This window comes from Mustela putorius, unplaced genomic scaffold (genome assembly GCF_011764305.1).
Source record: "Mustela putorius furo isolate JIRA1106 unplaced genomic scaffold, ASM1176430v1.1 tig00003845_pilon_pilon_pilon, whole genome shotgun sequence".
Taxonomy (NCBI): domain Eukaryota; kingdom Metazoa; phylum Chordata; class Mammalia; order Carnivora; family Mustelidae; genus Mustela; species Mustela putorius.
In genome coordinates this window covers 51,415,697-51,439,382 of record NW_025421998.1, presented here as the reverse complement: position 1 = coordinate 51,439,382, position 23,686 = coordinate 51,415,697, and the positions used below count along the sequence as shown (strand labels likewise).

The 23,686-nt window shown below is 35.8% G+C and overlaps 1 long non-coding RNA gene across 1 annotated transcript in view; it reads left to right on the top strand.

The window, feature by feature from the left end:
• Positions 1 to 12,955, top strand: part of LOC101678617 — a 46,753-nt gene extending 33,798 nt beyond the window's left edge. The window contains exons 2-3 of the long non-coding RNA XR_198792.2: positions 3,483 to 3,536; positions 12,866 to 12,955. This is a non-coding gene — a long non-coding RNA (uncharacterized LOC101678617). The remainder of the gene's footprint in view (positions 1 to 3,482; positions 3,537 to 12,865) is intronic.
• The last annotated feature ends 10,731 nt before the right edge of the window (positions 12,956 to 23,686 follow it).

Genomic DNA, 23,686 nt, shown 5'->3' with positions numbered 1-23,686 from the left:
TGTAAGCATTTTTTCAGTTAACCCCTATGGAAGCATTCAGAGTTTTGCCAGCCACAAACTTAGTAATCATTAAATATTTGGTACTATTATTAATATTCCCACAAGTAGTGGTAATACTAATATCATAACTATGAAGTGGGGTGCTACTCTAGAATTGCATTCATTAGACATAAACAACTTCTATATGTATTTTTATAAATATAGCATAGCATTAGTCAGAAAGAGAGGACTCTGAGAGCAAAATTGAACAAGTGGTTTTAGAAAATTCAGAGAAGACAATGGTCATTTGAGGGTAGAACAGATAACCCTGTTTGCTTCTGTTAAGACCCGACCTCAAGAGGAGACTGCGTGTTCTATCTATGTACGAGACCGCTGTTACTCAGCAGCACGCCGGTGTTGCTATGTACAAATGCCAGCCCGCTAGTGGCAGATTTTACAATTTCTTTTTTTTCAAATGAAGTCAAAAGTCTGGAATTTTACACAAAATGTCCTGTGTTTTAAGTACTGGAAACCTGATTCAAATTGTGGATCCAACCAAATACGTCTGCGGGTGACACTTAGCTCTAGGGTCATCTGTCTGCAACTTCTGATGCCATTCATTCCTCTTCATTTTACAGGCACATAAATGAGGGCCCAGGAAGCTCAGAAAGTTACACAGGTTGCCAGCATTCAACAAGGGATAGGAACGATGGTTTATGAGTCTTTTTTTCATCACCCCAATGCTTTCCATAGCCGTCTTCCCATTTGAACCCATCTTCCTGAATCGCGGGTTGGACTTACGAGGAGGGAAACAGAGATAAAAGTATATGAAATGAGAAGTTGCAGTACATGGTAGGATTTCATAAATGCTCACTGAATTAAATTCCATCATGAATTAGAGACTTTAAAAACCCTCGTATTTCAACTATTCGGGTTCCCAGGAAAGTGTCATGTTTCATTTTTTCTTTTATTTTGCCAGCTTGCTCTGATTCTTAAAAACGGGTTTTAATGTTGTCACGAGAAAGTCAGATTGCTTCTTACTGTCTCCAAATGTTATCTCCCTCTTTATTTCTTTTCTTTGTCCCTGGTAGCTCAGATCTTATAAAACTGTAAGAACTCTGATTGGTAAATACCATGCTTGCCTGCAAACGAGAAGAGGCCACTTCGTTTGTGTGGAGAGAGTTGAAAGCCCAGAATATCTGCACGAGGCCAGATTCCATATGAGGCTCCTCATGCTGCACCAAACACGGCATTTCCAGGCCCCAAGTGAAGTTAAAGTTAGCCATACTATACACCATCATTCCAACTTGTTTAGGTTTTTTCTTTTGATTCATGCCTTTGCTGCATTTTGTACATCCTCCTGACCATTCTTAGCAGCTGTAACAACACTCGTGGTATTACCAGTAATTTGCAACTTATCAAACATGATTGAACCTTGTTCTTTTGTGTAAACGAAACAGAACTCTTTGGTTGGCTTTCTTTATACTTTGGACATAGTGTAAAGGAAACGGAGACTATATTTGCATGCCAGACAATGAAACATAACTCACAGTGTATACATGCCTTTGACATTGTAATTACTAGCTGTTGTTTAGATTCCATGTATGGTCACTGGCTTTGGCTGTGTTGAAATCAGCTGTATCAACATTTAATCAAAGTCTTATAGATTTTGGTTGTATATTTTTCTAACGTCAAAATAGAAATGCTGAGACTAAAAAATAGGTTGGAAGGAATGGAAATGTGTGTGCAATACATTGCAAAAATAATGAACATTCACGGCATAATAAATGAAGTTCATTCTAAATTTGTCAGTAATGAAATCAAACATCACATGGAGCCCATTTAAAATTAGGATTATTTCTCTAGTATTTCAGCAACTTCTAATTAATTTTGCTTCAGTTTACATTCAAAATAGCTCCCTTTGCAACATATTCCATTGAAGTATTTTTTTGATTTAACATGAAATATTAAAAAGAAAACAATGTAGGATTTTTCTCCTGAAAAAGATGTAATATATAACTCTTGGAAATCATATGTAGAATATACAACCAACAGTATGTCATTTAACACCATATAATATGATGGCATTCAGCAACATAATGACCAGTATTACTTTGTTTCTGAAGAGTGGATAGGTTTCTGTAGATTTATACATGGGACTTCTAAAGTTTCTTGTGCAAGATTGGGCAGGGGCAGTTGTGGGTGTGGGACAGTCGTTGTGGGGGAGGATGGAGAGCAATGGTCTATGATGTCAAATTCAGGCCTTTTGCTCTATGTATCTTACGGAAACTCCCAGGATATTGGTCTTCTCTCCCCTTTACCTGTAACCTTTTTTAAGTTTATAAGGATTCCCATAAAATTTAAAGCTATAAAACCATATGCCTATAAGAAAACTGTGATTCATACATTACGTGATGCTATACTGAGAAATTACCTTTCACACTTAGATAATGAAAAGACTTTTACAATGCTGTCTAAAGCAACTGTGGTATAAAAGAATGCATATCTGATGTTTATTCATTTGACAATTATCATGTATCTGTAATATCTAAAGCACTGAAATCGTCTCTATAGGATATATAAAGATAACTAAGTCTGAAATCTCTCTCTTGTGAGTTTACAATCCCACAATAAATAGTAATTATACCACATAGAAAGCAAGCCAGCTAGAACAGGACAATATTGTGTGTGAGTTCAGAGGGTGAGAGGAATCTTCTCCAAATAAAATGATCAGGGAAGTTTTCATGGAAGATGAATAGATATATTTGGGACACCTCAGGTTAAGACTAACATTCATATTCTCTCAAAAAGTCAAGGATGCAAAGATGAGTTTCAGGAGACTGTGTCCATGAGGCTAGATATGTGATCTAAAACCAGAAACATAATTTAAGAGTAGATAAATATATGGGAAATTAGAGAAGAAAATTAGAGGTACAAAAAATTTAAGAGGCTGTTGCAAAGATTTTAGATAGAAATTAAGAGAAAATAGGCAGGGCCTATTGATGTCTGCATAAAGGAATATATCTAGGAGGCAAAGGAAGCTAGGAAAAATTTAGACAATTAAAATTTCAGACTTGAACAACTTGGGGTGGACCATTATTAGAAATAACAAAACTGGACTGGTAGGACAGAAACAAATTTAAATGGAGGCATGCAAAATTTACAAATAGGAGTCAGCTAGCTGTCATGATCAATTGGAACCTTGACAAAAACAAACAAACAAAACCAGCAGCAGAGATGCAGATTCACAAAAGGGCTGTCCATTGGTTGAAGAGTGATAAGGAGTCAAGGATAAAATCCTTGTTGAACCAGGCAGACCTAGAGAAAGACACATAAGACTCTTGTGCAAAAGGTCAAGAGAAAAGAGTTCTGAGAGGAGATAAGTTTCAACAACATCAAAAATTTTTAACAATATGAGAAAAGAAGATGGACTAAAAATGAATTTGGTAATTAAGGTATTAGAAAGTTTTTGTAAGGTCTTTTACAAAAATTTCATTTTTTAGATTCCTCGACAGACATCAGTGAAAGAATGAGTCATGAAAAAAAAGAAATAGTAGGTACGTACTACGGTGAGTGATGTGAAGTGTGTAAACCTGGCGATTCACAGACCTGTACCCCTGGGGCTAATAATACATTATATGTTAATTAAAAAAATTTAAAATTTTTTTAAAAGAAATAGTAATGATAGATGACAGACATTTTAAAGATAATTCTAGATTGAAAATGCAACAAATATTTTTTCTATTCTCATTAATATACCTAAAATACTTCCTTTTACTAAAGAGAATTTTAAGAATAAGTAACAATTATAAACTAAAACCTGCTTGGAACAGAACTATGTAGGAATCGCTAATAATGAATAAATCAATGCTTCTAAAAGTGACATTAAATATAAAGCACAACTAAAATCTATTACTAATTATCACCAGCTACACAGTAAACTGGTCCACAAGTCACCTATTGCATTTAAGCTATTCTCTAACCTCAAAATCAGTAAATGGATTTTAAAGGTAGCCCTGAAGACTTAGCAAACTAAACTCAAGTATAAGGCAAATGTACTTTAATTGGAAAAACATTTAAAAAGATATGTTTGTGTCATAAAAGACTCAAAGGGAATAGGAAACGTTTTCTTTAATGGAAAGTATCATAGATTTTAGATTAAAAAGAGGTATTCTTTATAAAGACAGATGACCCAGAGGAACACCATATGGAATAAAATCATTCAGGACATTAAAAAAAAAAATGGACCAATGGATACTATCGAAGTCTCACGTTTGGAGAAAGGGCCTATTTATTCCCTTGTCACAAGATGGGAGAAAAGCATGATGGCACAGGGAAGTAAAAAATGAATAGAGAATTCACATAATTATATATGCATATATATATATGTAAAAACAAAGAATCCATGGCACAGTTTTAAAAAATTATGCTATAACATCAATCTTTAAAAAATCAAATCCCTTAGTAATATTTAAAAATATCAACTAGCACAATTCTATATTCAGTATGAAGTATAGCCAACTTCTGTATTTTGGAATACATATAAATAGTGTTTATCATTTGATGCTTAGCCAAAAACCACTATCTGGGGCTACTGTGGATTGGTTCTTTGTGCTGGCAAAGTTTCTCAAAGCAAGAGAGCAATTTAACAGGAAGTCTGACTTATTATTTAGTCTTAATTTTTAGATTAGACTTTTTTAAGGGCAAAGTTTACAGTAGTTTCTAGTTACAGAGACAAATCTAAATATATAATAATTATAAACATAAAATAAATTTACACATTAATCTTACTAACAAGATGTTAAATGCCGAGATTTTATAAAGGCAGAGTTAGCAAAAAATTTACAACTGTTCCATGGTTTGAATGGGACTTCATCTGTCAATAGGTAGAGATTAGAGTCAGAATAAGGCAAAATGGAATGGGTACAAACCCTTCTGGGAGAGAATTTAAAAGATGACTTTTTCACTTTCATGGATATTGAAAAAGTTGTCTTTGTTTTCTGAAAATGGGAAACGAGTTTTCAAATCTACAATGCTCCCTTGTAATAACTAACCTCTTTCTAAGGAGGACCTCTCTATGGAATAAAAGCTTCTCTTTTTGTTTATTTTAATCAGAACACGTCTGTGTTTTGAGATAATGACAGGAATTTCTCTAGCTAAACCAACTCAAAGAGAGAGCTGCACTGGTGACTGTTACTCTAAGACATAAGAAGACATTTTGTGGGGAAAGTACTATAACAACACAGTGTTTCTGACTGATGCCAAAAGTCAGCATTAAGTTGTTTTAACCTAATAGAGCAAAGGAGGGGGAAAAAAAATGTCAAATGACAGGTAATATCACCCTGAAGGAGAGATGTTAACTTGGGGGGAGATAACATTGGGTTGAAATTGCTTTAGCCAGAGAAACTCTTCTCATCCAGAAGTCAAAGGTTTTGAGTCTGTAGTCCTATGCTTTAAAACAATAAACACAATGCAAAAAATCCCTGATTTCATCAAGTTTATATTCATTGGATAGACAGAGACAATAATCAAAATAACCAGATAAAAATTATTTGTTTGGGAATCATAAATGCTATGGAGAATATTAAATCAGGGAAATAGAATGAGGGAGGAAGTCCTAAGAGGAAAAGAATTAAAACCTGAGGAGATGAATGAAGGAGCCATGTGAATATCACAGGAGTACTCCAGGCAAACAAAACTAAAAATACAAAGGCTCCATGGCATAAATATGATTAGCAGGTTGGTGAAAAAACAAAGAGGTGAAAGCTGTTGAGTTGAGTGAGCAAGAGGAGAAGAGTAAGGGTTAAAGTCATAGAGTTGGTGCATAGCTCCCTATAGCCCACAGGAAACATACTGGCTTCTACTCTAAGTGAAATGGAAAGTCACTGAAGGATCTATAGACATCACGACACTTACAAAAATCCAGGTGAGAGAGAGAGGGTGGTAGAATGGACAAGGATGGTGGCTATGAAGTGAAGAAATGTGGTTGGATTCCAGATGTATCTTAAAGCAAGTGTTGACAGGATGTTTTGATGGATTGGATATGGGGTGTGAAAGAAAGAAGAATCAGGAATCATTCCAAGCTCTTCAGTTTGAGCAACGGTAAAAATGAAATTACCATTCACGGAGATGACTAAGACAGAAGGATAAGATTTAGGGTGAAGGAGAAAGTCAGCATTTTAGTTGTGGGCATGGTAAGTTTGAGATGCCCACTGAATATCTAAATGGAGATGGTATGTGGACAGTTGGATTTAAAACTCCAGACTTATAGAGAAGTTTGGGCTGGAGATAGAAATCCTGAAGCCATCATCATAAATGTGATATCGTAAACCATGATTCATGAAGGGATTGAGTATAGATAAAGAAAGGAAGAGGACCCATATTTAGAGGTCAAGCAAATGAAAAGAAAATAGCAAAAGGACTTGGGGGGTGAGAATGGCTAGAGTAATAGAAGGAAGATAAGAAGATTGTGGGTTTTAGACACCAAGGGATGACTGCGTTACCAAATGAGTGACTGCTCAGCTCTTACATGGCCCACAGCCACTGACAATTTCAGCATTGAGAATGGCCACTGATATCTGTATTGGAAAGGTCATGGTGGCCTTAACAAGAACAATTTCAGGGTAATCATGGGGATAAACTCTTAAGGCAGACTCAACAAAGAATGGAAGGAGAAATCTGGAGACTGAGTATAGACATCTCTTTCAAAGACATTTGTTGTCAAGGGACGGAAGAAATGGATGCTTATGAAGAGGCAAATGGAGTCAAGAAAATTTAGTCTTTTATTTAAAGATGAAAGAAATAAGAACATGTTTAAGTAATGAGGGGGGAAATCAGGTACAGTGGCCAAACTTGACAATGCAGGAGCAAGAAAAAAGTGCTGCCATGATGTGAAGTAGGCGATAAAGGTAAGGATGTGGTGTGCACAAGTGAAGAGACTGGTCTTTGTGAAAAGGACAAACAATTCATCCAGTGTAACAAAAACAAAACCAGAGTTTGGAGGCTAAGGTGAGGTAAGAGAGAACATATGACAAGAACAAAACAAGTTCTCTTCTGATAGATTTTATTTTTTTAGTAGACAATAAGCAGTCCTCACTTAAGACTAAGAATGGAATATGAGGTGCTGAGAGTTTGATGAAAAGGCATGGACAGTCATCCAGGAGTGTAGAAATACAAATGAATTAGAGAATTAATTCCCATGATTCATTAAGGATCTAGTTGAGTTTAGTGATCATAAAATTGTTGTGTGACAATTGCTTTTTTTTTTTTTCCAGCCGTACTCAGTTGCTTGGGTGCATACCTAGAATTAACAGATTGTTGAGTTAAACACAACGTTCAAGTAGTTGAAAATATTGACTGTATTTTTATTCTTTGGTTGTGCCCTCATTAAAAAGTGGTCCATGCATGGATGTTCTTGTTGAACATCAATCTTATCTTGATTAAATGTTCTTAGTGATTATTGCTGTTCTATACCCTAAGTTCTTTAGTCTACACATAGATTTGTGCTTAGTAAATTGATTCAAATTGTTTCATAACATAGGAAGTCTTTAAAGCAGGGATTGGCAATTTTTCTCTGTAAAGGGCTAGATAGTAGTTATGTCAGGCTTTGTAAACCATGGGGTCTTCGTCACAATTAGCAAGCCTTATGGTTTCCGTAAAAAAGTTATTCAGCTCTGTTGTTGTCATCTAAAGCAGCCATAGACAACATACAAATGAATGCGTATGGCTAGGTTCTAATAAAATTTTATTTTAAAAAACAGGTGGCAGGCAAAAATCACAGGTCTTAAGTTGCCAAGCTCTGTTTAAAACTACACCCTGTTTAAATACTATGTGAAGGCAGTTGGGCATGTATTAAATAGCTGTTAATGAAATATTTAGATAAATATAAAATTTGTGAAAGCATCTACAAAGATGCCTGGTATGAACTAGTCTATTTAGAATATTCTCTTTCGGTGGAACATACAGTCAGAATCAAGTGTTTTTTACAGATCAGCATCAGTATCACATGGGAACTTGTTAAATGCAGAATCATCGGCTTACTCCTTGAACTACTGAATCAGAGTATTTTTTAAGAAGCCCTAGGGCACCTGGGTGGCTCAGTCAGTTAAGTGTGGGACTCTTGATTTCAGCTCAGGTTATGATCTCAGGTTATGATCATGAGATCAAGCCCCTTGTCAGGCTCCATGCTCAGTGTGGAATCTGCTTGAGATTCTCTCTCTCCCTCTCCCTCTGCTCCTACTCCTGCTTTCATTCTTCCTCTTTAAAGTAAATAAACAAAATTTCCCCAAAAAAGTAAAAGGAGCCCTCTATGTTTTATGTACACATTGAACTTTGAGAAATTTTAGAAGTTACTAGAAGGATTTTCAATGTGTGAAATTAAATAACTTATAACAAATTTCATAAGGAGAACAAAAACAAATAACATGAAACAAAAAAGAGAAAAATTAGCAGAGAAATAGAGAAAAGGAAAAATATTTCCCCATGAAATGTCCAGCAAATGACAAATGGATAAATAAAATGTATTATATCCATACAATGGAATATTAGTTGGCCATGGATGAAGGCTGAAAATATTATGCCTAGTGAAAGAAGCCGATCACAAAAGGCCACCTATTTTATGATTCCATTTGTATGAAGTATTCAGTCTAGGCAAATCCATAGGGACAGAAAGTAGATTAATGGTTGCCAGAGGCTAGGAAGAGGGGAGAATGGGGAGAAACTGCTAATGGTCACAGGACTTCTTTCTGGGGTGATGAACCTGTACTGGAGTTAGATAGTGGTGATGGCTGGACAACTCTGTAAATACCTTAAAAACCACTGAACTGTACACTTTAAAGTGGTGACTTGGAATTATTTTCAAATTTTCAAAATCCAAAAAATTAGAAAACAAAGGGAGCATAATGAAAGGCTTCCATCCACAGCAATTTTGTGGTGACTGGATTTAAGGAGTTCAAGAGTTTTGGTAAGAAGAAATGAGCAGGCACTGCAGCTTATACAGAACTAAATACAATAAATATTGATCGTCAGAATGAGCTTTTACTTAGACTTGATGTGAGTTTAATTGTAAGGACAAAAGAACTGCTGAGAAACTTGACCCAAGTAATCTGCCTCAGGTTACACTGTCAGGAAGGTTAGTTACCAATTGCTATGGAAAGAGAGAGAAAGGGTGGGGTGAGGTGAGGTGGAGGGGAGAGTTTAGGGAGGGAGGGAGGAACAGAGGGAGAGAGAGAGAGAGAGAGAAAGAGAGAGAGAAGTAGAAGAGAGATTTTCCAAGTTTGGTACATTCTACTGGATGTAACTTGAGTACCTTCCTGTATTAACTAACACCCTAGAACTGTACCACCAACCCCACAATACCACACCCCATAACCACAGACAGCCTTCAGGTTTTTCCTCCCTGTCTTCAAAACAGTCTTGGGAACAACCACATAATCTGAATTGGAAGATTTGGGTTGTTTGTATGTGTTCCAAAAGGAATCCCAACTGTTTGAGTGTTTCACATAGTTAGGAGTCAGTAATAACGCAAACCGGGTGATGACTGAGTGAGTCACACTGGGGAAAACACAGACTGAGGCGGAATCTAACTACAATTTGCAGATGTGCTTTCATACCCACACACAAGAATCTCCATGTATTTCCAGCCTCATGTATAACTTAGTACCCGTTCACTTATATTCAAAATTTGCAAAGCCCAAAGTTTCCGAGTTGCAAACTGATTCTCAAATATTGCTGAAAATTTAAGTAGCAAAGTGTTTACAGTTTGAAAAATGTAAGCAGGACATTAATTCATTAGATGCTGATTCTAGCAAGCTGTGATTGTGAGCCCTCTGAGGATCATTTTTCTCCTTAAGTCAATAGCATCAAACTCTTCTATTTATATGAAATCTCATCTACTTCTTATTCCTACACTCATAGTAAAATTATATCAGTAGTATAAACTAATCATTTTCACAAACAAAACCTAATGTCTTAAAGAATTCCATTTCAGATTAACTCATTTTTTGCTACAGTGAACACAGAATGAATAATAATGATTTAGAAGTAAATAGATGATAATCTGTTAGAGAAATTTTGATTAAGTCTCTTTCAATCTAAATGGGTTTATCATGGGTAGTCCTACAGTTTTAGAAGGAAACGTTGCACTATGTCTTCATATAACCCTTCTCTAGGACTAGTTCTCACACCAAGGTAGCAGAAAGAAAGTGATGTTATCATCTCCATGAAAGAGAGGAAGAGTAAATATTAAAGCTTAGAATATGAATCTCATGCAGGATGGCAAATAGATTTCACTGTTTGAGCCAATTTAAGAGATTAATGGTGGCCGCCTGGAGCTGAGAGTTAAGGAAGATTTTAGGTTGCACTTAAGATCTTTAGTTCAGTACATATGTGTGCCATGGGCCTCAGAAGTGGGGAGTACATAGAATTCCTACATGGTATCAAATGCTTTGGCTGCAATTTCAGTCCTTAATACCTAACCCTTCCCTACCTCAATTAGGCCTCCAGAAATTACCTCCTTGGAAAGCCAAGCTCAGGTGACAACGTAGCCCTCAGTTTAAACGATCTTATGAGAAATGAGAGAATTTTCAAGAAACCTAGCAATCATCAAAATGGAAATCTATTGATCAAAAACAATCAAATGATCAATAAAGAAAAGTCTAAAAATTACATGTCTGAAAGATGGGTGAATCATCCAGAGAGCACTTCCCAGGGAAGTTTATATGGTTAGCTTAGATATGCATGGCAAGGCATCTAAATACAAGTCCTTAGAGCAAAAAGCAACCATGCTCCCCATCTTGATGTACATGTTCTTTCTCTAATCTGCTGACTTTAAGATTCTCAAGATAACTTTCTTGCTTTTGCTGTTCATTTTCTTATAAAGTTGTCTTTTTCTGTTCAGGTTTTTTTTTTTTAATCATCTTTTCCAGCAAATCAAAATATTCAACATGGAAAAATAATCAATCAAAACTACGTTTTGAAATGCATAATATATAGACATACATTCTTGGTTGTCGGAATAGTATTATATAGCTGTGGTCACTAAATAACTTAAAAAATACATTTTTTTTTTTGTTTTACTTGTACAGCATTTGCAATTTTAGTCATTAAATGAGCTTTGCAGGTGTGCAAATACCCTGTTAATCCTGCTGTTTTCTGAAAGACTGCTAGCCACATCAACCAATACTTTGGAAGACCGGCAAAATGGGGAAGCTTTTTCAAAGCCCAACAATAAATTAGTAAGATGACTTATATAACAAGTGGAACTTTGTTAAGTTAAAAAATAAGACCACCTGAAGTTTTATTTTTTTTAAGCCATTAAGGATTGGACTTTTAAATGCAAAACCAGATATGACCATTCTCGTCTGTCATTTGCTTTTCTTTTCATGTAAACATTATTTTCTTGATACAATGAGAAATAAAAAAGGTCCTAACCTGTATTTCTCATCACTAAAAATAACATTTAGAGTGCTTTGGTGAGTTTGAGTCTGGGATATCTCCTTTAAGGGGTATTTTCTCTCTTGCCCAAGAGAGAGAGACCATCCTTACTTCTTTAGGATGTTATGTAGCTTTTAGGAAATGCTAATAAAACGGTTTAGAAGATGAGCAGTAACCTGTAAAAAACACACCTACCTTTTTAGTGTTCTTTAAATGACCTTTCCACACCATATTCTTCGTGATCATACACAGTTTTGCAGTAACTTTGCTCTTTTCCATTTCTACAAAAGTAATCTGATATGTAATTCCCATTGTAGAGTCAGCCTGAGCTGTGAACTTCTACAATGTGTCAGTAACAGAAGTCAGGCTTTATATTACCTTGTTGCAGCCAAGAATTCAGATTATATTTTGGACCCCAATTCTATAAATTACATTGGGGAATAATTCACTCGAGTGCACATAAGGAAGTTAGGAATGCCTCTTATACTTGGATGTCATGAAAATGACTTGAAAAAAATAGCAAGTTCCTAAGTATGATTGCCACCCCAGTGGTGCTGGGACTTCAATTGTTTTAAAATGATCCTTACATATTATTTCTTATGAATTTACAATAATTGACTCACTAAGAATTTGGTAACCCTCTGTATAAACAATTCTCAAAAGAGAGTATGAACTTAGCACTAAGAAGCCTATATAGGCATCTTAAACATCCTTTGATGATCAGCTTAAGAGAATAGTGTTTATTTTTTTGCTACATGTGAAAGTTCATTCTCAGTATCAAGTTTATTTTGTCCGCTAACTTTGTTAACCTTTCCAATTTCTTCAGTATTTGGTGTCCTTTCACAAAGAGCTGTTAGCATAGAACAGTTGCATCAGGGTTAAAGGTCAGAGCCATTACCGTGTTAACCTTAAGCATATATGCTGTTCCTTGAGCTTACAATGTGTTTTTGATTACTTCTTAAAAATAAAAAATGCCAACAAGAGTATATAGCAAATTAAAAGGCATCTATGAAACCTGTATCTACTATACTTTTCATAAAATACTTGAAGTATTTCAATTTGTAAAGTCACTAAGAAGGGCAGATCAATGCCATGTTTCATTTTGAAAGAAGTCATTATTGTTGAATTTATTTTAAAATAGTCAAACTTGAGATAAAATTTCGGCAATTTGAACTCTTCCAGAAAATAGTATATTTCTTCTGATCTTTTAAAATAATATTTATATGACAGCCTGGTTAATGAGTGAAACAATATCCATTTTTACTGAAATCACGCTATCATAATGGATAACTAACTGAGAGATATTTTCCTGTAAAGATTTACTGCTAATCCCTTAGTTGAAATTCATTTTACTTGAGAGACATTGAACCCATCACTTAGAAACAGTATTTGCAGACTTCACCAGGGTAACAGCTCTAATCCTTAAGGTAATCATCTTTCACCCCCTCTCCAGGTCTTTCTCCTTTCAAGTTCTCACTGGTCTTTTTAGAAAAACAGAAACTAGAAGACAGCTATTATTCTCCTCCATGGGATAGTCTACTCCATTCAGGCAAGTAATATCGTTTTCTGTTTACCCTCATCTAAAACAAGTGCACAGGGTCACCATCTTCATGCTGATGTTTTCCCAGGGGGTGGGAGGGAAGGACTAATTTCAGGACACAGCCAGAACCAAGTATAAGAACCTGAGAAGTAAACTTCATTTGCCTTTTTTATTTTTGCATTTGATACCCAAGAGGAAAAAGAGGAGGGGGAAAACGGATGAGAAAAAGGATGGAAAAGGCCATATTCCTTTGTGAGAATTCATATCTTGAATTAGTCTGAATATCTTCTTTCACTTCTGTTACTAGTCACTGACAACATTCCAAAGACTACCATGTTTAGCAATAAGGTAAAAGAAATTTACTTCACCATTATTTTCATTTAATTCTACGTTTTTCCAATACAATTTCAGGTCAAAGGCACATGAGTACATAAAGAATGGATTACATGCTTTCACATAACATAGCAGAGAATAGGACTACATACAGATTTTGTAGGCTTGCTTGTGTCAAAGGAACATTTGTTGAGTAAATGAAGGGGATTTCAGAATTCTAGAGCAGCAATGAGTTCTTAAGTAGGACCCTGAAACTATTTGTTTCTTTATTATTTTTTTCAAATCCCCTACCCACATTCATCATTGGCATGGGCTGAAGAAATTCAAGGCATTCACAGGCATGATCAACAATATATGATTAGCTAAAATTATGAAGCTTGCAATTTAGTAATGAATAGCAGCCTTTCTCCAAATAAGTAGACAATGTCTGTTATCAAGAAGTCTCCTAGATAATATCAAGGTAAAATTTTTATTCTAAATATCTGTTTGGTTCTAGAAGTTATTTAAATCACCTCTTTCAAGAATACAACTTTAGTCTATATAAATTTAGAAAAAAAATTCTCCTACGACCAGGAAACTTACTTTCAAACCAATTTGATGTGATACAGTAAGAATTAATCTACATTTTAGATTGACCATATGTTTCTATTACCATTCCAATTATCATTGCTTTTTTCTTTTCTTTTTTTTTTTTTAAGATTTTATTTATTTATTAGTTAGAGAGAGAGTGAGTGAGAGCGAGCACAGGCAGACAGAGTGGAAGGAAGAGTCAGAGGGAGAAGCAGGCTCCCTGCGGAGCAAGGAGCTCGATGTGGGACTCAATCTCAGGACGCTGGGATCATGACCTGAGCCGAAGGCAGCTGATTAACCAACTGAACCACCCAGGCGTCCCTATCATTGCTTTTTTTCTATGCACTTTTATTTTAATCTACTCATGGTTGTAAGCTGGAAACATCCAAATCCCCGACTTTCTCCTCTACCAGTCGACTACCAAATTCTTTCCAGTCTGTCTTCTAAAGTTTTCTGCTATCCATGCTGTCCATCCCCATTGCTACTGCCTTTATTGAAATTCTCATGGAATGCCAGATCACCCAGTGGGTGATAAAATCATATTCTTAGGTTGTCAGTAAAGCAAACACAATATAAAATATGAGAAAAGCTTATGTTCAGTGAATGTAACCAGATTTTTTGAAAGTAGAATCTCTGGAAAAAAGTTATAATTATGATATTTAAGCTTTAGGCATTATTTTAATTTCAGGATATGCTTTATGTATTAGTTTAAATTACATAAAGGGTGCCCCCAGAATCTTTTCAATCTTTAGATCTTTAAAAAATTCTGATCAGATCTTACTAACACCAGGGCAAACTGTCCAGAAACAACAGTTCTGTCACTCACTTGCTTAAACATCTTGATGGGTCTGGAACACCCATAAAAGGCAGTTCACATTCCCTAATTTCACAAACAAGGCCCTCAATGATAAAGCCAGAGGTTGCCTTTTCATCTCATTTTTATATACTCACCCTTTACTCTTTTACCATGCCAAACAGTACGTTCTTCAGGCACTTTCTTTTGAATCTTGCAATAGAATCCCATACATTACTCCTCTCCTTAAAGGCAATCATAAAAACTGACTGTGCAGTCTTAAGAGTTCACAAAATTTAGATCATTTTCCTTTGGACAAATACTGAAACCTTTTTTTGACTTTTTATACATTCAGGTTCCAAACTATTCCATGTTTAATATACTCTAAAGATGATATTTCAACTGGCAACAATCTACCTCAGATACTTTGTTTTTCCAAAGGCAGGATGTGGTTTCTTCAACCTGTCCTTCAGACACTCCTATTATTATGCAAATGGATAAACGAATTATAAAAATCCACTTATTGACTCACATGTTGGTTTACCATATAAAATCAGCAAAAATGTCACCACAAATTCTACATACCACAGCCAAATGGAGAAACTTCATGTACCACCATACCATTAAGTAGCCTCAGAGATTCTTACCCACTGTTTTAATGCTGAGTTCCACAATGAGGTCATGTGAACAAAGACTTCAGATTCCCAGAGTGTGGTTCTCTCTTGAAGGAAAGGGAACTTTTACTCTCTTGAGTTTCCAAGGGCCACATGCACAAACCTTAGGAACAGGGCCAGACCAAGATCCATGGGCAACCAAGACAAGCTAATAATTTGGCATCCCTTTAAACCTATAGTCTTCAAAGTTTGGCTGCCTCACTATTTATTTAGAAAAGAGGTTGGGAATTCAGTAAGAAAAAGATAGAAAAGGAGCATTCACTCAGCTTCTTTTTTTCTTGTCATAAAAAGTCAGGACAAAAACAAACAAAACCAGGGCTCGTGATAGTTAATTTTAATATGTTAGTTTGACTGGGTCACAGAGTGCCCACATATTTGGTCCAACATTATTTTGGGTGTTTCTGAGAAAAAGTTTTTGGATGAGATTAATATTTAAATTGGTAGACTGAGTGATGCAGATTGTCCTCCCTTCTATGAGTGACATTCATCCAACCAAGGCCTCAATAGAATAAAAAAGCTGACCCTCTCTGTGTAAGAAATAATTCTTCCTGCCTGATGTCCTTCAAACTGGGACACCAACATTTTTTCTTCCTTCAGACTTTACCTAAAATTTCTGTTCCTCCTGGGTATCATGCCTGCCAGCCTTCAGATTAGAGCTACATCAATTCTCCTGGCTCTCCAGCTTGCCCACTTACCCTGCAGATCTTAGGACTTGCCAGTCGTTATGTGTGTATAAAACACATTTACAGACACACACACACACACACACACACACACACATCAGAAGAAAGAGAACAAATATGGGACCTAATCTCTAACCCCAGCTCAGCAAAAAAAATCACCCTGTAGCTCCTAACCTCACTTGAGAAATAGTTTGGCATATATACTTTGTTACTCAACATAGATGATTGAATCTTTGCTTCCAATTCTTCACCAACCCCTAAGTCAGAATTATACATCCACATCCTTAGCCCTGAGACTCTCCATTTCCTCCATGAAAGGTAAAGGATATTTCCTCATACCATAGTCATTGGGTTGATTATGCGACTTGCTTCAGTAAATTAGATGTGGAAGAAAATAACTCAAATTTCCAGACTAAGACTCAAGGACACATCATGTACTTGCTCTCCTGTGCAGCATTTATCATAGTTCTATTAATCAATGGCCCTTCAGTGGGGTCCCAGAATGGGTACATACTGCAGAGACCTAAATCCTCACCTTAGAGCCACACCCAGATGAAGTCCCTTGTATACTCATTGAACATCAACCAGCAGACCAACAAATATAGGAAAAAATGCTTATTGCTGCTAGCCACTATGGTTGGGGTAATTTATTACACATCATTTACAGTAGCTGATCATTACACTCAAATCTTTCCATTAGCCTGAAGTTTCACTTCCAACTCTGAGCTACATTTTATTTTTTTATTTTTTTTAAAGATTTTATTTATTTATTTGATAGAGAGAGATCACAAGTAGATGGAGAGGCAGGCAGAGAGAGAGAGAGAGAGAGAGAGATGGAAGCAGGCTCCCTGCTGAGCAGAGAGCCCGATGCGGGACTCGATCCCAGGACCCTGAGATCATGACCTGAGCCGAAGGCAGCGGCTTAACCCACTGAGCCACCCAGGCGCCCTCTGAGCTACATTTTAAAGTTTTCCTTTAACAACACACAATACTTCAAAAAAATATACATTGTTTTATTATTATGCAAATGTGTAAGAAAATTACAAAAATCCACTTATTGACCCACATGTTGGTTAACCATATAAAATCAGCAAAAATGTTACCACAACTTCTGTGTACTGCAGCCAAATGGAGAAATGTTATATACCACCACCATACTATTAAGTGGCCTCTAAGATCCCTACCCACTGTTTTAAAAATCATTTTAGATTTCTGATATGGTTTAAGGACTTTAGTAATGTTTTAGTGCTTCTGGTAGATGAACATCTTGGGAAGCCTAACTTTAATTTTGATTATGCTTAAAACATAGGTAGCAAATATCTCCAGGGAGGGACAAAAACAGGCAAGATGCCCACCTAGAATACATCTTCAGTTTTTCAACTGTCCCAGAGAACTCTATGGATTTGCCACAACAGTATCCCTTGACTAAAGCTCACTTTCTCCTATAAAAGGAGCAGGGGAAGGACAATTATCTGAAGAGCCTAAAGAAAAATGAAATTAAATTTAAAAATGTAATTTCAAACGGTAAAAATCACTTTCTACATATATGTCTCCAGTACTTAGGTAAAAATGAAGCATTTGAAAAGTTGTAATTATTAAGGAAAGAAAATGATTATGAGAAACATGATCAACCAGTATTTATGGAACACCTAGGTACTTTATATATATTTAGGATCTATTTCTTTGGTCTTTAACCACTTCCTTCTCTACTCACAAACTATGTGGCAACTACTTTCTGACTTCAAGGGTAGGGCATGAGGTTAGTGGGTCCTTAGACAAACAGAAGACTCCTGGATATGGCTACAGAAACCAGTTGGTGAATGGAATAATCAGAAGCTTACTAGTCTCAGTCCCAGGACACTGCTGATTGGGTGAGGCTGAAGCTACTGGAGAAATGGACATGATCCTTCTCTCAAGACTTAAAATCTGATTTGATCCCGGCTTTTCGGCACACACACACACACAAAAGACAAGTCAAGACAAGAAAAAGACTTAAAACCTGAAAGTATACAGGCTTAAGAGCTACTGTTCAGCCTGACTGACACCAACAAAATGGAAGCAGAGCTAGAGGCAGATCCCTGACTCAAATAATATGAATTCTGACTTAAACAATGTGCATATCTTTACACATAGATTACTGACATAGCCCACTTTTGGCTAGGTCAGTCTTTTAATCACAGATTAAAGAGTTCCAACCGAAGTAATGCAAATAAATATTTCCTGTTTTTGAAAAGCTTACTGTATTCAATCAAAATTATGATAATAATTTAAAAGTTGATCTGCATTGCTGACCATAGTGGTGATTACTAGATACTGACTCAGTGGACAGACATTACTTTCATGCAGTCGACAAACATTTTATGGAGCCTCTATCATATGCCAGGAACTGTAATAGAAATCAAGGATATAGGAGCAAATAAAATAGGGGAAAATGCCCTTCTCCCATGAGGTTTTTGTTTTATTTTAATGGTGTAAAATAAGTGATAGACAAAAAAAAAAAAAAGGTGATGGAGTATTTTAGAAAGTATTTTAGCTATAAAGAAAAATATGACAACTAGGGAGAATAAGCAGGTGGTAAGAGAGGTTGGGGAGAGCAATGTTGCTCTTTAAATAGAGGGTCACTGTGAGGGTGATATATGGCCAGAGGCTTGAAGAAGGCAAGAAGCAAGTCATGTGGACATGAGGAAAGGCATTCTAGCTGTAGAGAACACAAATACAAAAGAAGATCTGAGTCTAAAATTAGCTTATCCCAAGAGAGGAATAGGAAGGAAGCCAGTGTGGCTGGAGCAAAATGAGTGAGGGCAGGAGAAAAAGGACTTATGATCATAAAGTATTTAATAGGAGTCCATACTGGGGCCATTTTAAAGACAAAATCAAAATCAGCATGTTTATTACTTATTTATTTTTAAAAAGTCAGTATGTTTAGATCTCATATATTCAAAAAACTACAGAATACTCATGAAAGTAATTGAACAAGGCATAAAGAAATGGAAAACTATTCCATGCTCATGAATTGGAAGAACAAATATCGTTAAACTGTCTATAATACCTAAAGCAATCGACACATTCAAAGCAATCCCTATCAAAATAACACCAGCATCTAGAACAAACAATTCCAAAATTTGTATGGAACAAGAAAAGGGCCTGAATAGCCAAAATAGTGTTGAAAAAGAAAACCAAAGCAGGTGGCATCACAATTCTGGGTTTCAATTTGTATTACAAAGTTGAAATCATCAAGACAGCATGGTACTAGCACAAAAACAGGCACATGGATCAACGGAACAGAATAGGGAATCCAGAAATGGACCCACAACCATACGGTCAACTAATCTTTGACAAAGCAGGAAAGAATATCCAATGGGGAAAAAAGTCTCTATAACAAGTGGTGTTGGGAAAACAGTACAGTGACATGCAGAACAATGAAACTGGACCACTTTCTCACACCGTACACAAAAATAATTTCAAAACAGATGAAAGACCTAAATATAAGACAGGAAACCATCAAAATCCTAGAGAAGAACATAGGCAGCAAACTCTTTCACCTCAGCTGCAGCAGCCTCTTACTATACACAACTCTGAAGACCAGGCAAATAAAAGCAAAAATGAATATAAGAAATGGGTAGAAGACATGAATAGACATTTTCCCAAAGAAGACCTACAGATGGTTAACAGACACATGAAAAGATGCTCAAACAGTCATCATTGGGGAAATGCAAATCAAAACCACAGTGAGATACCACCTCATACTTGTCAGAATGGCTAAAATTAACAACTCAGGAAACAACAGGTGTTGGCGAGGATGTGGAAAAAGGAAAAGCACTTTTGCATTGTTGGCAGGAATGCAAACTGGTGCAGCCACTCTGGAAAACAGTATGGAAGTTCCTCAAAAAGTTAAAAGTAGAGCTACCCTATGACCCAGGAATTGTAGTACTAGGTATTTATCCAAAGGACACAAAAATGCTGATTTGAAGCAGCACATGCACCCCATGTTTAGAGCTGTGCTATCAACAATAGACAAATTCAAATTCTAAAAAGAATCCAAATGTCCATTAACTGATGAATGGATAAAGAAGATGTGATATATATATATATATATATATATACCTACATATATATGTATAAATATATATGTATATATATATGGGTGTGTATGTGTGTGTACACACATACATACACACATGCATACATAAATATACAATCTAAAAGAATGAAATCTTGCCAAATGCAACAATGTGGATGGAACTAGAAAGTAATTATGCTAAGGGAAATAAGTCAGTCAGAGAAAGACAAATATCCTATGATTTCACTCATATGTAGAATTTAAGACACAAAACAGATGAACATAGGGGAAGGGAAGGAAAAATAAAATAAGATAAAAACAGAGAGAGATGGGCGCCTGGTGGCTCAGTGGGTTAAACCGCTGCCTTCGGCTCAGGTCATGATCTCAGGGTCCTGGGATCGAGTCCCGCATCGGGCTCTCTGCTCAGCGGGGAGCCTGCTTCCTCCTCTCTCTCTGCCTGCCTCTCTGCCTACTTGTGATCTTTGTCTGTCAAATAAATAAATAAAATCTAAAAAAAAAAAAAAAAAAAAACAGAGAGGGAGGGAAACCATAAGAGATTCCTAACTGTAGAGAAGAAACTGATGGTTGCTGGAGAGGAGGTGGGTGGGGGGAAAGGACAAATGGGTGACGGGTATTAAGGAGGGCACTTGTTGGGATGAGCACTGGGTGTTATAGGCGAGTGATAAATCACTAAATTCTACTCCTGAAACCAATACTACACTATATATTAACTAACTTGAATTTAGATTTAAAAAATCTTCAAATATATTGCCAAAATTCTATTAAAAGAAAATTTGACTCAGATGAAGACTTCTGGTTTGAAAATAGAGAAGAAAGGCCAAAATTTCCCTCTTCATCCCCAAAATACTCTGAAATTGACAAGGACCAAACAAAACACAAACAATATTAATTACCTCACTTAATTCTGAGAGTAATCTTCTAAGGTAGTATATGATTCTATTTTATAGATGAAGAAACTGAGGAATACAGAATCTAGAGAAATTTCTCCAAATCATCAGAGATAGTAAGTATATCTTGAAACATGCTTTTAACCATATTTGAATGAAACAGATGCATTTAAAGGGATGTATCATTTATCTAAATTTGTTCCAAAAGGGAAAGAACCTGTGAGTGGGCTGATTTAATCATTGAAAGAAATAGAAAACTTGCCAAACATCTACCTTCTCCACTCCCTGAAAAAAGACCCAAGACAGTCAAACTCTACTGAACAATTATGGCATAGAAAATCCAATGATGATATATACACTTTCATAAAACATAAAAGAAAAGACACATCTAGTTATATTAAGTTAAGCAGAAATTACACAAATAACAAAATCTGAAAGAGAGCAAAAAAGGTAAAACAAAATTACAATCTCACCAAGGAATATTGCTGCAAAAATTAGTAATATACTATAGCCAAACATGATACTAAAAGAACATTGCAAAATATGAGAGAAACTTATTTCAGGAAAGCTCCTAATCAGTTAACATTGAATTAGATTATATTGGGTAATCTTTGTGACTAGACTGAATCTATAAGCAAGTAAGTAAGGCTGAGATTTCTCTGAGAGAAAAAAGAAACTCCACCAGTGGAGAAGACCTTCTGCTTGTGTCTGCGGAGTTTCAACCTCCTCATGATCTTCTCTTCCTGACTGGCTGCCCTACAAATTTTGGGCTTGCTTAGTCAGGCTCCACAATCAGATAAGCAAATGTCTTGTGATAAATCTTTTTATGCACACATATATATCCTATATATCCATATAGGATCCATATATATATATATATCCATATATATCCATATCCTATATCCTATATATATATCCATATATATCCACATATATATCCTATGTATGTATACATACATAGGATACATACATAGGATATATATGTGAGAGGTTTGAGATAGAGATTATCTATTTTCTTTCTGTCTGTCTTTCTATCTCCTATGTCCTATTGGTTTGCCTCTCTTGTTGAACCCTGGCTGATACAGAAGGGTAACTGTGTGCTTCGGATAACAGACCCAGAAGAGAAACTTTTTGTTGTGTCCATCTTACATCTTTACAACTGAAAAAATGTGACTTTATTACTAATTCAATGAATAACCAAGTACAGTTAGAAAATATGCCCTAAACACAAAGCATTAGGACCTGGCCATTAATTGATACAAGTATTCTAGCTCTTATAAAAGAACTTAGAAATTAATTCCAGTATCTTTCAAGCTCCTGATGTATATTTGCATATATATGGTTTTATTCCTAATTCTATTTCAGTACCTGCATTTTTAAAACAACTTGTGTTGAAAAATTGTCATCTATCTTGACACATAAAATTAGCATCAGCTTATCCTATCACTCTACCCTTACTTGCTAGCATGAATTTGCCCTTCATTTGTCTACTTCTCTTTCTCTCTCAAAGCTCACCCAGTTGCCAACAGCAGTATAGAATAGGAGAGAACCCTGTCCTCAGTGTAGGGACATCTGGGTTTCAATCTGGTCGTAACATTTATTAATTTTGTGATCTGTGATATTTTCTGAACCACTTAAGTTTCAAAATAATCTTTGGTATTAACTGTGACAGTAATAGTTGCTCTTTCCATAGCAAGTAACATAACAAGCTTGAAAGCATTTATAAACTACAGAGTTCTGGGTAAATACAAATTATTGTTTTCAGTATTGTTTGTTCTTTTAGGCTTGAGTCTGTACTTGGACTGAGGTTGTAAGTAAGAACAGAGAAAGGAGAGAAAACGGTGAGCTGTTTGATGAGTGTGTGTTCTGCGAAGGCTGCTTTCCACCTCATTTAATGGAGCCGTTCTGGAGGGGAGGTTGACCCTGCCAGAGCCCCAGAATTAGTAAGGAGAGAAGATGAACTGCAAAAACAGACTAACTTAAAAGTTGATACTCTGTTCTCCAAAGTGGCTGCACCAACTTGCTTTCCCACCAACAGTGTAAGAGGGTTCCCCTTTCTCCACATCCTCTCCAACACATATTGTTTCCTGTCTTGCTAATTTTGGCCATTCTAACTGGTGTAAGGTGGTATCTCAATGTGGTTTTAATTTGAATCTCCCTGGTGGGAGATTCAAACTAAACATGAACATTTTTTCATGTGTCTGATAGCCATTTGTATGTCTTCATTGGAGAAGTGTCTGTTCATATCTTCTGCCCATTTTTTTATATGATTATCTGTTTTGTGTGTGTATTAGAGAGGGCACGGATTACATGGAGCACTGGGTGTGGTGCATAAACAATGAATACTGTTACGCTGAAAACAACTTTAAAAAAAAAAGTTCATACTCTGAGAGAATGAAAACCTTCCCTTGTTTATTTACATGTCACAAACATAAATACATATTCAAAAGACTGAAATCCTTAAGTTTAAAGAACTATTAAAATTAAAGTGAGTTAAAACCAAGTTCCACATTAGAACCATTCAATTCAGGTTTTTTAAAAAATCTCATCAGGTTCTGTTTTGTTTTATATACCCAACTTTAGAAAAGGATTGCTACTTTCTTGAGATTTTATTTGATAAGGAATGATAAATCAGACTACATTATATTATGAAATTACATGAATGAAATTACATTAAAATAGCCATTTGACTGGTTGAAAAGAAACACTGAAT